This window comes from Danio aesculapii, chromosome 19, assembly GCF_903798145.1.
Source record: "Danio aesculapii chromosome 19, fDanAes4.1, whole genome shotgun sequence".
Classification (NCBI taxonomy): Eukaryota; Metazoa; Chordata; class Actinopteri; order Cypriniformes; family Danionidae; genus Danio; species Danio aesculapii.
The window spans coordinates 17563558-17573331 of record NC_079453.1 but is presented as its reverse complement, the minus strand read 5'-3'; the positions used below and the strand labels follow the sequence as shown (position 1 = coordinate 17573331).

The 9774-nt window shown below is 35.6% G+C and overlaps 1 protein-coding gene across 8 annotated transcripts in view; it reads left to right on the top strand.

The window, feature by feature from the left end:
• Nucleotides 1-1408: 1408 nt before the first annotated feature.
• Nucleotides 1409-9774, top strand: part of thrb (thyroid hormone receptor beta) — a 184771-nt gene continuing 176405 nt past the window's right edge. For all 8 annotated transcript variants that reach the window (XM_056479724.1, XM_056479722.1, XM_056479720.1 and 5 more), the window contains exon 1: nt 1409-1570. The gene's annotated coding sequence lies outside the window, so the exon portion shown is untranslated. The remainder of the gene's footprint in view (nt 1571-9774) is intronic.

Genomic DNA, 9774 nt, shown 5'->3' with positions numbered 1-9774 from the left:
CGCCTCTGGCTTCCATGGTTCAGGATCTATAGAGCTGCGCATCGTTGGATTTGCTCTTCAATATTTGGACTCTCAGTAGTGATTATTAAACCACACTGAACTGAGCTAAACTGAACTGAACTTAAACATTACAAACTGAATTACACTGTTGCCATTTACTATTTACTGTGACCTTTTATGTGAAGCTGCTTTGACACAATCTACATTGTATAAGCGCTATACAAATAAAGGTGAATTGAATTGAATTGAAAAAAAGATTTAAGAATTTGTGAATTTGTACAAAGTTTGTGAAACATTGGTTGTGAATTTTGTACCTAGAGTTTTGAAAACTGACACCAGGGTTCTGAATTTTGTTTCAAAAGATTTGTAAAAAACTGTAAATACTGTATTGTATCAACAAACTCAAAGATAACACATCACCCAGTAATGATGGTTTAATTAGTGAACTTTATAAATATTTTCAAAAGGAACTACCACCATTTTTGTTAGCTGTATTTAGAGAGGCTAAACAGCAAGGGTATTTACCCATTACATTAAGAAAAGATTTGATAAATTCATTACCAAAGCCTTCTAAGGATATATTAATTTTAGAAAATTGGTGGCCTATTACACTTATTAAAAACGACACAAAAATATTTGCTCATATATTTGGAGAAAGATAAAAAAAAAAACTTCCTGACCCCATTATTGATGTATGTCAATCATGATTAATGAAAGGGCGACACATTTCTAGTAATATTAGACTTATTTTAGATTTGATTGATTACAATGATTTGATTTTGGATAGTAGTTTTTATTTATTTATCCATTTTTTAAAGCATTTGATTAATTCATTCATTCCTTCATTTTCTTTAGTCTCTTTATTTATCCGGGATCACATGTTTTACACAGTGGATGCCCTTCCAGCTGCAACCCTTCACTGGAAAACACCCATACACTCATTCACGCACATACACTACTGACAATTTAGCTTACCCAATTCACCTCACCGCATGTCTTTGGACTGTGGGGGAAACCGGAGCACACGGAGGAAACCCACGCAAACATGGGAGAACATGCAAACTCCACACAGAAATAACAACTAACCAAAGCTCGAACCAGTAATCTTCTTGCTGTGAGGTGAAAGTGATACCCACTGTGCCACCCGACACCCCTGCATTTGATACAATCATGTATCAAAGCTAAAGGAAGTATGCGATTTTGGAATTATTTTCTTATGTGACTTTTTGTAATATCCCATGTAAGGTATTTATTTGTTCCTTAGATGTTAATGTGAAAATTCTTGTTGTGTTCTTGTTATGCAATAAAAAAGGGATAAATTCATGTGCTAGTTTTTGGGCTAATGCAAAGGGTTAATCAATCTTTGGCCAGACGTCAAACGCTCTCTGCTTCCCCACAGCGATCAGATGAGAGAGCTGCATGCTTCTTTCTGTGTCTTCGGGTCCATGTTGGAGTTGATCTGCTCTGCTGGGTCATTTCAGGCCACGTATGTCCGATCACAGGAGCAAACATTAAAGTTACAGGGATATCCAATGAAGGACATACACACATGCTGTGTTGCAGCTTCGAGGTGAGTCATTCTTTCCTGTGTTCTACGCCCAATGCAATAAAACGGCATTGCTGCGCTGTAAAATGTGTCTGTGTTAAACATCGAGATCCGACACAACTCGCTATGGCTCCGACAAAAAACAGCTGTGTTGTTAAAGTACGTGAAATATCATAACCCATTTCATGTTTCACACGTTTTTGAAAGCCGATGTTGGTTTGCTGCACTTTCGGTGTCTTTCGACAAATAGATTAAGACTGTGAAGGGAGTTAACAAAGCATCATCTTAGCCTACTTTTGCCCCAGAGCGAAATGCTTCATTTTTGACGCTTTCTGTAATCTGCGTTCTGTCATTAAACAATTATGGATTTTGTGGTGCTGCAATGTTTACTACTCTGTTGTTGTTGCTGAAGTTACACGTATGAACTCATCCATACGCTCATGATTGTCATGGTTGTATCGTTTTGCAAACTTTAGTTTGACATAATAAACTTATATATATATATATATATATATATATATATATATATATATATATATATATATATATATATATATATATATATATATATATATATATATATGTGTATATATATGTATATATATGTATATATATATCATTGTTTTAAAAATACCATTATTTAAATGGTAATAATTTTGTTATAATCTAAAGAAACAATATCATCCATGTTATCAGTAGTTATTAACTTTGTAGTCATACATCCTAAAAAGCTGAATGAATTTATGTGTTCAGAGCAGCATGCAAGTATTCTGCTTTGAAAATGAGAAATACTTAGATCCACTGTTATGAACCCAGTATTTTTTAACGAGGTGAGTGTCAGAACTATCAATGAAGGTGAACAGGTAGTCATTTTTCTGTGTTTAGAAATAAGCAAAAATTATAATAATTGGTTTCAACAGACATGCAAAAGAAAAAGCAATATTTTTCTTAAGAGAATTTCTCTGCAGCTGGAGGGTGATTTTGGGTCAGCTGTGTGCCATGTGGATTGGTGAATACATTTAAAAGCCTGGTTTTAAAAACTAAAAGGTCTTTCTAATGAAGCAAATTTGATATCTATTACCATTCTACTGCAACGTTTGTAAATTTAGTTGCTTCAAATAAGGAGCTATGTTGAATTTTAGAGGATTTGTAGATGTCTCGTTTCGACTGAGTGGTATATGGTTCAGTACAGTATGGTACGGGTTTCCCTTTGTCAGGCTTGTTTGTTTACTGCCAAATGGTACCCTTTTGGTAGGCGTAGTGTATGACAAAGTTGCAGTCGATATCAATCTTGCTTAAAGAAAAGTAAAAGAAAAGCAGTATGTGTCAATCAAACCACTTCTCACAGAACAGATGCATTATATACATAAAAACGTATGTCTAAAGGGTACATTTTACCTATTACTAACATTTCTATGAACAGCATTTGATGATAGCTACTAATCCGAATTACTGAGCATCAGTATCACACCCAGCATGTGTGTGTGCGTTCGTGCGTGCATGTGTGTGTGTTTGTGTGTTTTTCCATCTTTAGTTGCATGTGGCATCTCAGTCCTTGCAACCTTGCAATGTATATCTCAAATTAGAGAGAGGTGGGTGTGAAGTGGGACCTGGTTTCACCAATTTTTCCCCTGGCTGGTCCAACAACATATTATATGATAACAATTCATTCATTCATTTTCCTTCGGCTTAGTCCCTGATATTTCAGAGGTCACCACAGTGGAATGAACTGCCAACTATTCCGGCATGCCGGTTTTATGCAGCGGATACCCCTTCAGCTGCAAGCTAGTACTGGGAAACACCATACACTCTCACATACATAAGCACACACACATACACTATAGCTAATTTAGTTCCAATTCACTGTCTTTGGAGTTTGGGGGAAACTGGAGCTCCCAAAGGAAACCCATGTGAACACGAGGAGAACATGCAAAGTCCACACAGAAATGCCAACTGGCCCAACCAGAACTCGAACCAGTGTTAACCACTGAGCCACTTTGCCCCCCATGATAACAGTTATTTGAATAAAAAATAAAGAATACACACACAAAATAATGCATATATTATATTCACAGTGTAAGTGTGACGTGGGCATAACATGAGCCTGAGCATTGCACTGAGCTATTCCATACTGCACGTCATACTTTTTAATGTATCACAAAAAAACTGACACACACTGTATAATTCAAACGCTAATCTTTCAACTTCCTCCCCCTCAAAATGATTATTAATATTGTTATTTTTAATGTTGTTTTTATTATTTTTTATTATTTTATTATTATTATTTATTATTATTATTATTATTATTATTATTATCATCATCATCAGTACGATTATATTATAATTATCACATTTTTTGTCCTCAATCTTTCTGCAACATCTTCCTTCATATTATTATTGTTGTTGTTGTTGTTGTTGTTGTTCATTTCCTTTATGTTGTTCTTATTAACATTCTTAGTATTCTTTCTTTTATTATTAATATTACTATTATTATTAGCATAATTACTATTGTCATCATTCAGGTTGTTATTGTAGTTATGCACAAAAAACTATGATTTTAAAGGAAGTGCATTAAGTGCATTAAGCACTTTTATTTGAAAAGTACTAAGTATGTGAACAACAACAATAACAACATAATCCCAGAACATTTTAGAAGTTAAAAATATTTATTTTAAATTTCAACTTAACTGGTGTAATCAAATTGAGTTTACAACCAAATATATTTCCACTGCAAGGACATAAATGTTTTACTGTACCTAGTTTGTAATAGAAATTAAATTATGCTCAGAATTCAGAGGGTTGATCATAACATTATAACAGGACTCTTGCAAGAAACATCAGTTTAGTATTTTGTAACAGGTAAAAACAAAAACCTTTCATTTTATCTGGAAACATCATAAACAATCCATTCTGTAGCAGCTGTTAAGAGTGAGGAAAAATAAATATAAAACTTTCTGTGATGCACATTGAGTAGGTACACAATGACAAAATCAACTGCATTTATCAATTCCCCCCAACTCTGCATTTATTTATTCCTCTCCACTAAGTTAGTTGCTAAAAAACACTAGAGTCTAGAGCCATCTAAAATGTAAATAAACTCTCCAAAGTAGTCCACTAAAGCTCACCTCAGTGAAATCATATAAGCAGCCAATGACTATCAACGTACAACATTGATTACAGTCAATTAATCAGTGCTGTTGTTGTTTTGTCAAAAGTCATGTTTTTTTGTAATTTAAGACCAAATATTCAAAGTAGCATGATAAACAATATAGAGATTGTCACAAAAGGTCACTGTTAAAAATGTAACAAATGCGCAAATATAAAACCAACTTCACCTCAATTCAACAGTCTGTACATTGAAGTAGCATTGGTGTAAGTTTAAAATGGATTTTAATAGAAAATATCAGTTTAAGAGTTTGCTACTTTTATTTATATTTTGTATTCTCCACTTCATGTGAGAGGCGAGCAGCAGCAGTGGTGGCAGTTCTGGGCCTGCCCGAACATTGGTTGAGAAATGTATGGATCCCAAGCCAATACTAATTAACCAACCAACCTCTTGTGACCTATAACGTCCAGGTATGTGTATTTAGAGCCATTTTAAAATATTAAAAACTAACAAATGCACAATAAAATAATCGTCGACATTAATTAATGCATTAAAACAGTCTATATATATATATATATATATATATATATATATATATATATATATATATATATATATGTATTTATGTATGTATATATATATTTATGAGAGAAGATCACAGTGAAATGCTATACGGTTTCTAATGAAAGCTAGATAATGTCATGTTTTTCAGACAGAAATATGCAGTGTAGCAGTATTTGTTTGAAATTAAATTGAAACTGAAAATACAATAGTGTCTGGATGCAGCCTTTTTTATGCAAGCTGATATCACTCTGCGATGCAATGTCAGACACAATGCACTCAATGGAGTAAGTGACGTCACTGTGACGGGTAGGATTAGGGGTGGGGTTAGGTGAGCGCATTAAAAAGCATTGGATGCAGCTCAGATTGCACTGCACCAGGTCTGCATCCCGACCCCTCTCTAAAAATTGGCCATGCAAAAGTTTGGCCACCCTCTCTTTTGTGTGGATTTCAGAATCTGTAGTCACTTAATGCTGATTGATTACAACAAAAAAATTATTTGGGTGACTCAATGTTAATGTTAACAATCAAAGTTAACAATCCTAACTCTGGTACAACTGATCATGAAAAAGGATATTTAAAATAGCTGATGGCTAGTTGTGCTTCTCCTTATTGTCAAGCCGAAAGTAGCAACACGGGAACCTCAAAAGAACTTCCTAATGACCTAAAAACTAGGATAATTAACCAACATGAATTAGGAGAAGGATGCAAAAAGCTATCACAAAGGTTTCAAGTCTCCATCTGCACAGTCAGAAATATAGTGAGAAAATATAAGGCCACAGGAACAGTCCTTTTGAAGGAAAGATGTGCTAGACCAAGAAAAGTATGTGTATGTGTATGTATATGTGTATATGTGTATATATATATATATATATATATATATATATATATATATATATATATATATATATATATATATATATAATTATATTTTTCCTACCATTATATTAGGGTGCACCCCGCCCTCCCAATGGCTTTCCCTGCGAGTCTCCTGCAAATTCATACTGCCTCCGTGGTTCCCAAAAATTAGATAAAATACCTGGAAATCATGGCGACGAGAGTGAATGAGCAAGAGAACAGATCGCGAGAGGCACAGTGATGGTTTAAGCATTACATTTGTTAGGTTAAATCGGTGGTACTCAATTCGCCATGCCCCCCCGCCCTGCACACTTTGCATGTCTCTTATATTTGACACACAAGGATCAGTTCATGGATCACTCTGTTAACGATTTGATGATCTGAATCAGGTGTGTTAAGTAGGAAGATGTACAAAATGTGCAGGGCAGGGGGGCACGAGGACAGGAATTGAGAACCACTGGGTTAAATGAATTGTTGTAAAAAAAAATAAATGATTGAATATAGAAGAGAGAACCCAGTCCAGGAGACTCGAAACAAGCAGAATTCCTTTATTGAGACGTGTTGGTTAATCTGCAGTCATACAGCGTCTTCAAGAAGTTCATGTGTCTGCAAGAGCCTATTGGAGGTCTGCAGTCTGTGAGTTTTATCACAAGTCTGAATTAAGACAAAGATGTCCTGTCTATATTGTCTTAGGAGGAGGGGAGATTGCTAAACAAAGCATGCAAATTCAGTTTTAGAGTCAGCGGGGTAAATTGGCATATAGGTGTAGAAACTGGCCCAGCTACTGACCACACAAGTTAATCAACAAAATGGTTTCTGTCAGAATGACAGTCAGAATGACAAAGGTAAATGTCCCTCATGGCTGGGCTGTTAATGAAATTATGTAATTAAAAACCAAAGAATATAACTTTTCAGTTATATGTGGATTATTGTTCATTTAAAACTAGATGATATAAATTTATATTCCCACAGTTCCCCCTTTGAGAGTTCTTTAAAAACTCTCACAAAATATAAATTTATAAGCCTTCCTAAATCCATTCAATGGCTTCTGTTTGATAACATAGGCCCCATCTTCCAGTCATGTAACTTGAATAAGTTACAGGCACATTTAACTTATTCTGAGTCATTTTCAATATCTACGTAGATGTAAGTGTAGATTTCAGAACTGTTCACACGTTTATGACAGTCAATTGAAATGTCATAAATCCCACATGATGACACAAAAAATCATGTAGTTAAACTGTAGATCTTCTGACAGACCATGGCTTGTGAATAATGTGCAGTCTTTTGTGGGGTCTGTTTCTTGTGGTTCTTCTCCACCGCTGAGTTGATCTGATGACTTTCTGTCATTCATGGATCTCTGTAGTGATACTCTGGATCAGAGCGTTTCTTGAGAAGATGCAGTGTTTATGTGTTTATCTGCACACAAGAAAACAAGGAAACAGCAGACCAGCAGTATTCATGCATAGATTTGTATGATCATACAGTTCATGTGTCTAGTTATTCAGGTGATCGTATAGTGGTTGTGTTAAGTTGGTGATCGTATAGTGATGTGTATTTTCTGTCTCCTATCTTAAAGTTATGACACCTATAAAACAGTGAGGTGAGGAATAGATGGGGAAAAAAGGGAATCTTCATCACAGGGTGCGGCCCCTGAAGCCTGTTGCTTTCAGTTCTGCCCTGGGCTCCTCACTGGTTTGTGTGTCCTGTTCTGTCCCTGAGTGTGGTGGGCAAACTTAAAATGTGAGACACAAACTATAATTCAATAAATATCAGTCCTATCAGACATCAGAACATTGAATGGGTAGTGATTGGAATATGTGTTAAACACATTCAAGACTGTGAGTAGACTTAAGCAGAGTTCCCCAATAAAAAGGAAGAAGTTTCCTTTGTGTATTTTTACAAAGAGTGTTTCATCTTAATTGTAAATGAACTGGGACATTAAGCACTCACAGCCAACAAATGGTTAGCATCTTTGTGGACAGTTCAATGGATTTAGTGATGAGGGGAGGGGTATGTTGAGGGCATTTAGCAAACTGTTCAGAAGTTGATTTACCCTGTTCATCTCTTTAAAGTTCTTTTTATTCTTTCTACTCTCCCTCATCCAATGTCCTTTTTTACCACAGTAATGACAACAGATATTTTTCCTAAGCATTTGTGATTTGATGTCTTTTCTGTGTTGACCTTAGTGGCGGCTGCTTCAATTCTGACTCTGTCTTTGATATCAGAGTCTCTTTCCCACAAAGCTAAACTGTTCAGATTATTTCTAAGAGTGGTGGAAGACCAGGTGATATTAAGAAATGGCAATGCTTCCCTGTATGTGGATGCAAGGCCATCCGACCAGATGCGGACTAGGGGTCCCTTATCATTTAGCACACTGTCCAAATTATCAGCTAATCCACTGTAAATTATGGCGGATTGACAAAATCTCTCAGTGAATTCATTCACAGATTCATCCTTCCTTTGCACACAACAAGTCACTTTTGACCAGTCGATCTTTGGGCCAACAATGTTCTTTAGAGCTTTCAAAACACCCTCTCTCATATCATCCTTACTGGCATGTTGTAATTCAGAAACAGCAGATTTAAAATTGTTGAATTCAGATTCTGTTAGAATTTGAGACATTAGCTGGGTGAGTTCTGTTAATGACATGTCGTAAAGACGCATTTTGCTGATCAGTGCTCTGCTAAACTCTGAAAAATTTGTGCGTGCTGATGGTAAGCTTTGAGACAGTCTGTCTATTTCTTTAGGTCCTAGTGTTCTGGAAACTGTTTGAATTTGAAAAACAGAATTGTTGTTGTGTAAACTCTCAGTTCTCTTAGATCTTGTCCTGGCACCACAAACCTCCACTGAACCTATAGGCATATCATTTACTGACTGGATGGAAATGTCTGTTTTAGAGACAGTTTGTAAGTCAGGATGTTTATTATCAGGCTGACTAACTTCTTCAATGTCAGTTTTTGATTTCTTGAGGTTCAGTTGTTTTGTCAATGAGGTTATCTTAGCATGAAGCTCTTGGATCTGTTTCTCTAATTCGGATTTAGCTTGAGCTTGTTGTTTAGCTCGAGATAAACTGAATTCTCTGTAGCAGCAGATAATGCCTTTCAAATTGTTTTTGCGAATGCATGCTCCAAGTACTTTCTTGCATTCTTCTAATGTCCAAACCTTATCTGGGTCAATGCTAAATTTCTTTGTCAAATTTAGTCTGACTGACTCTGTTACTGAGTCCATGTGGTGTCCTAGCAGCAATTTGAAATCCTGATCTGACAATAAAGGAGTCACTAAACTACCTTTTTCAGTTGTGGGGATCAGTCTGGTATTCATTCTGAACATTTTGCGAGTTTGTTATCACAAAGTACAAATACTAAAACTTTTCTGATGAAAGTGTAGTAATTTCTTCTCTGGCAAAACAGAGGGTAACAATATTAGCACATGTTGCTAAAACTTCCTGCCTGAACAAGGAATAACATAAATTAGCTTGTATCGCTAAACTTAAACTTCTCTGGTTGAACAGAGGGTAAACAAAACAAAAGAAAAAAAAATAGCACGTAAGGCTTAACTTCTCTGCCTGAACAGAGCATAAACTTTTACTTCTCTATTGAAATAGAGGATAACTTTTTCTGTTAAACAAACCCTGCAGCTGTTTGTTAACTCTTCTCTGACTGAGCAGAGAATAACCATGTGTATTGACTGGTCTGTATGG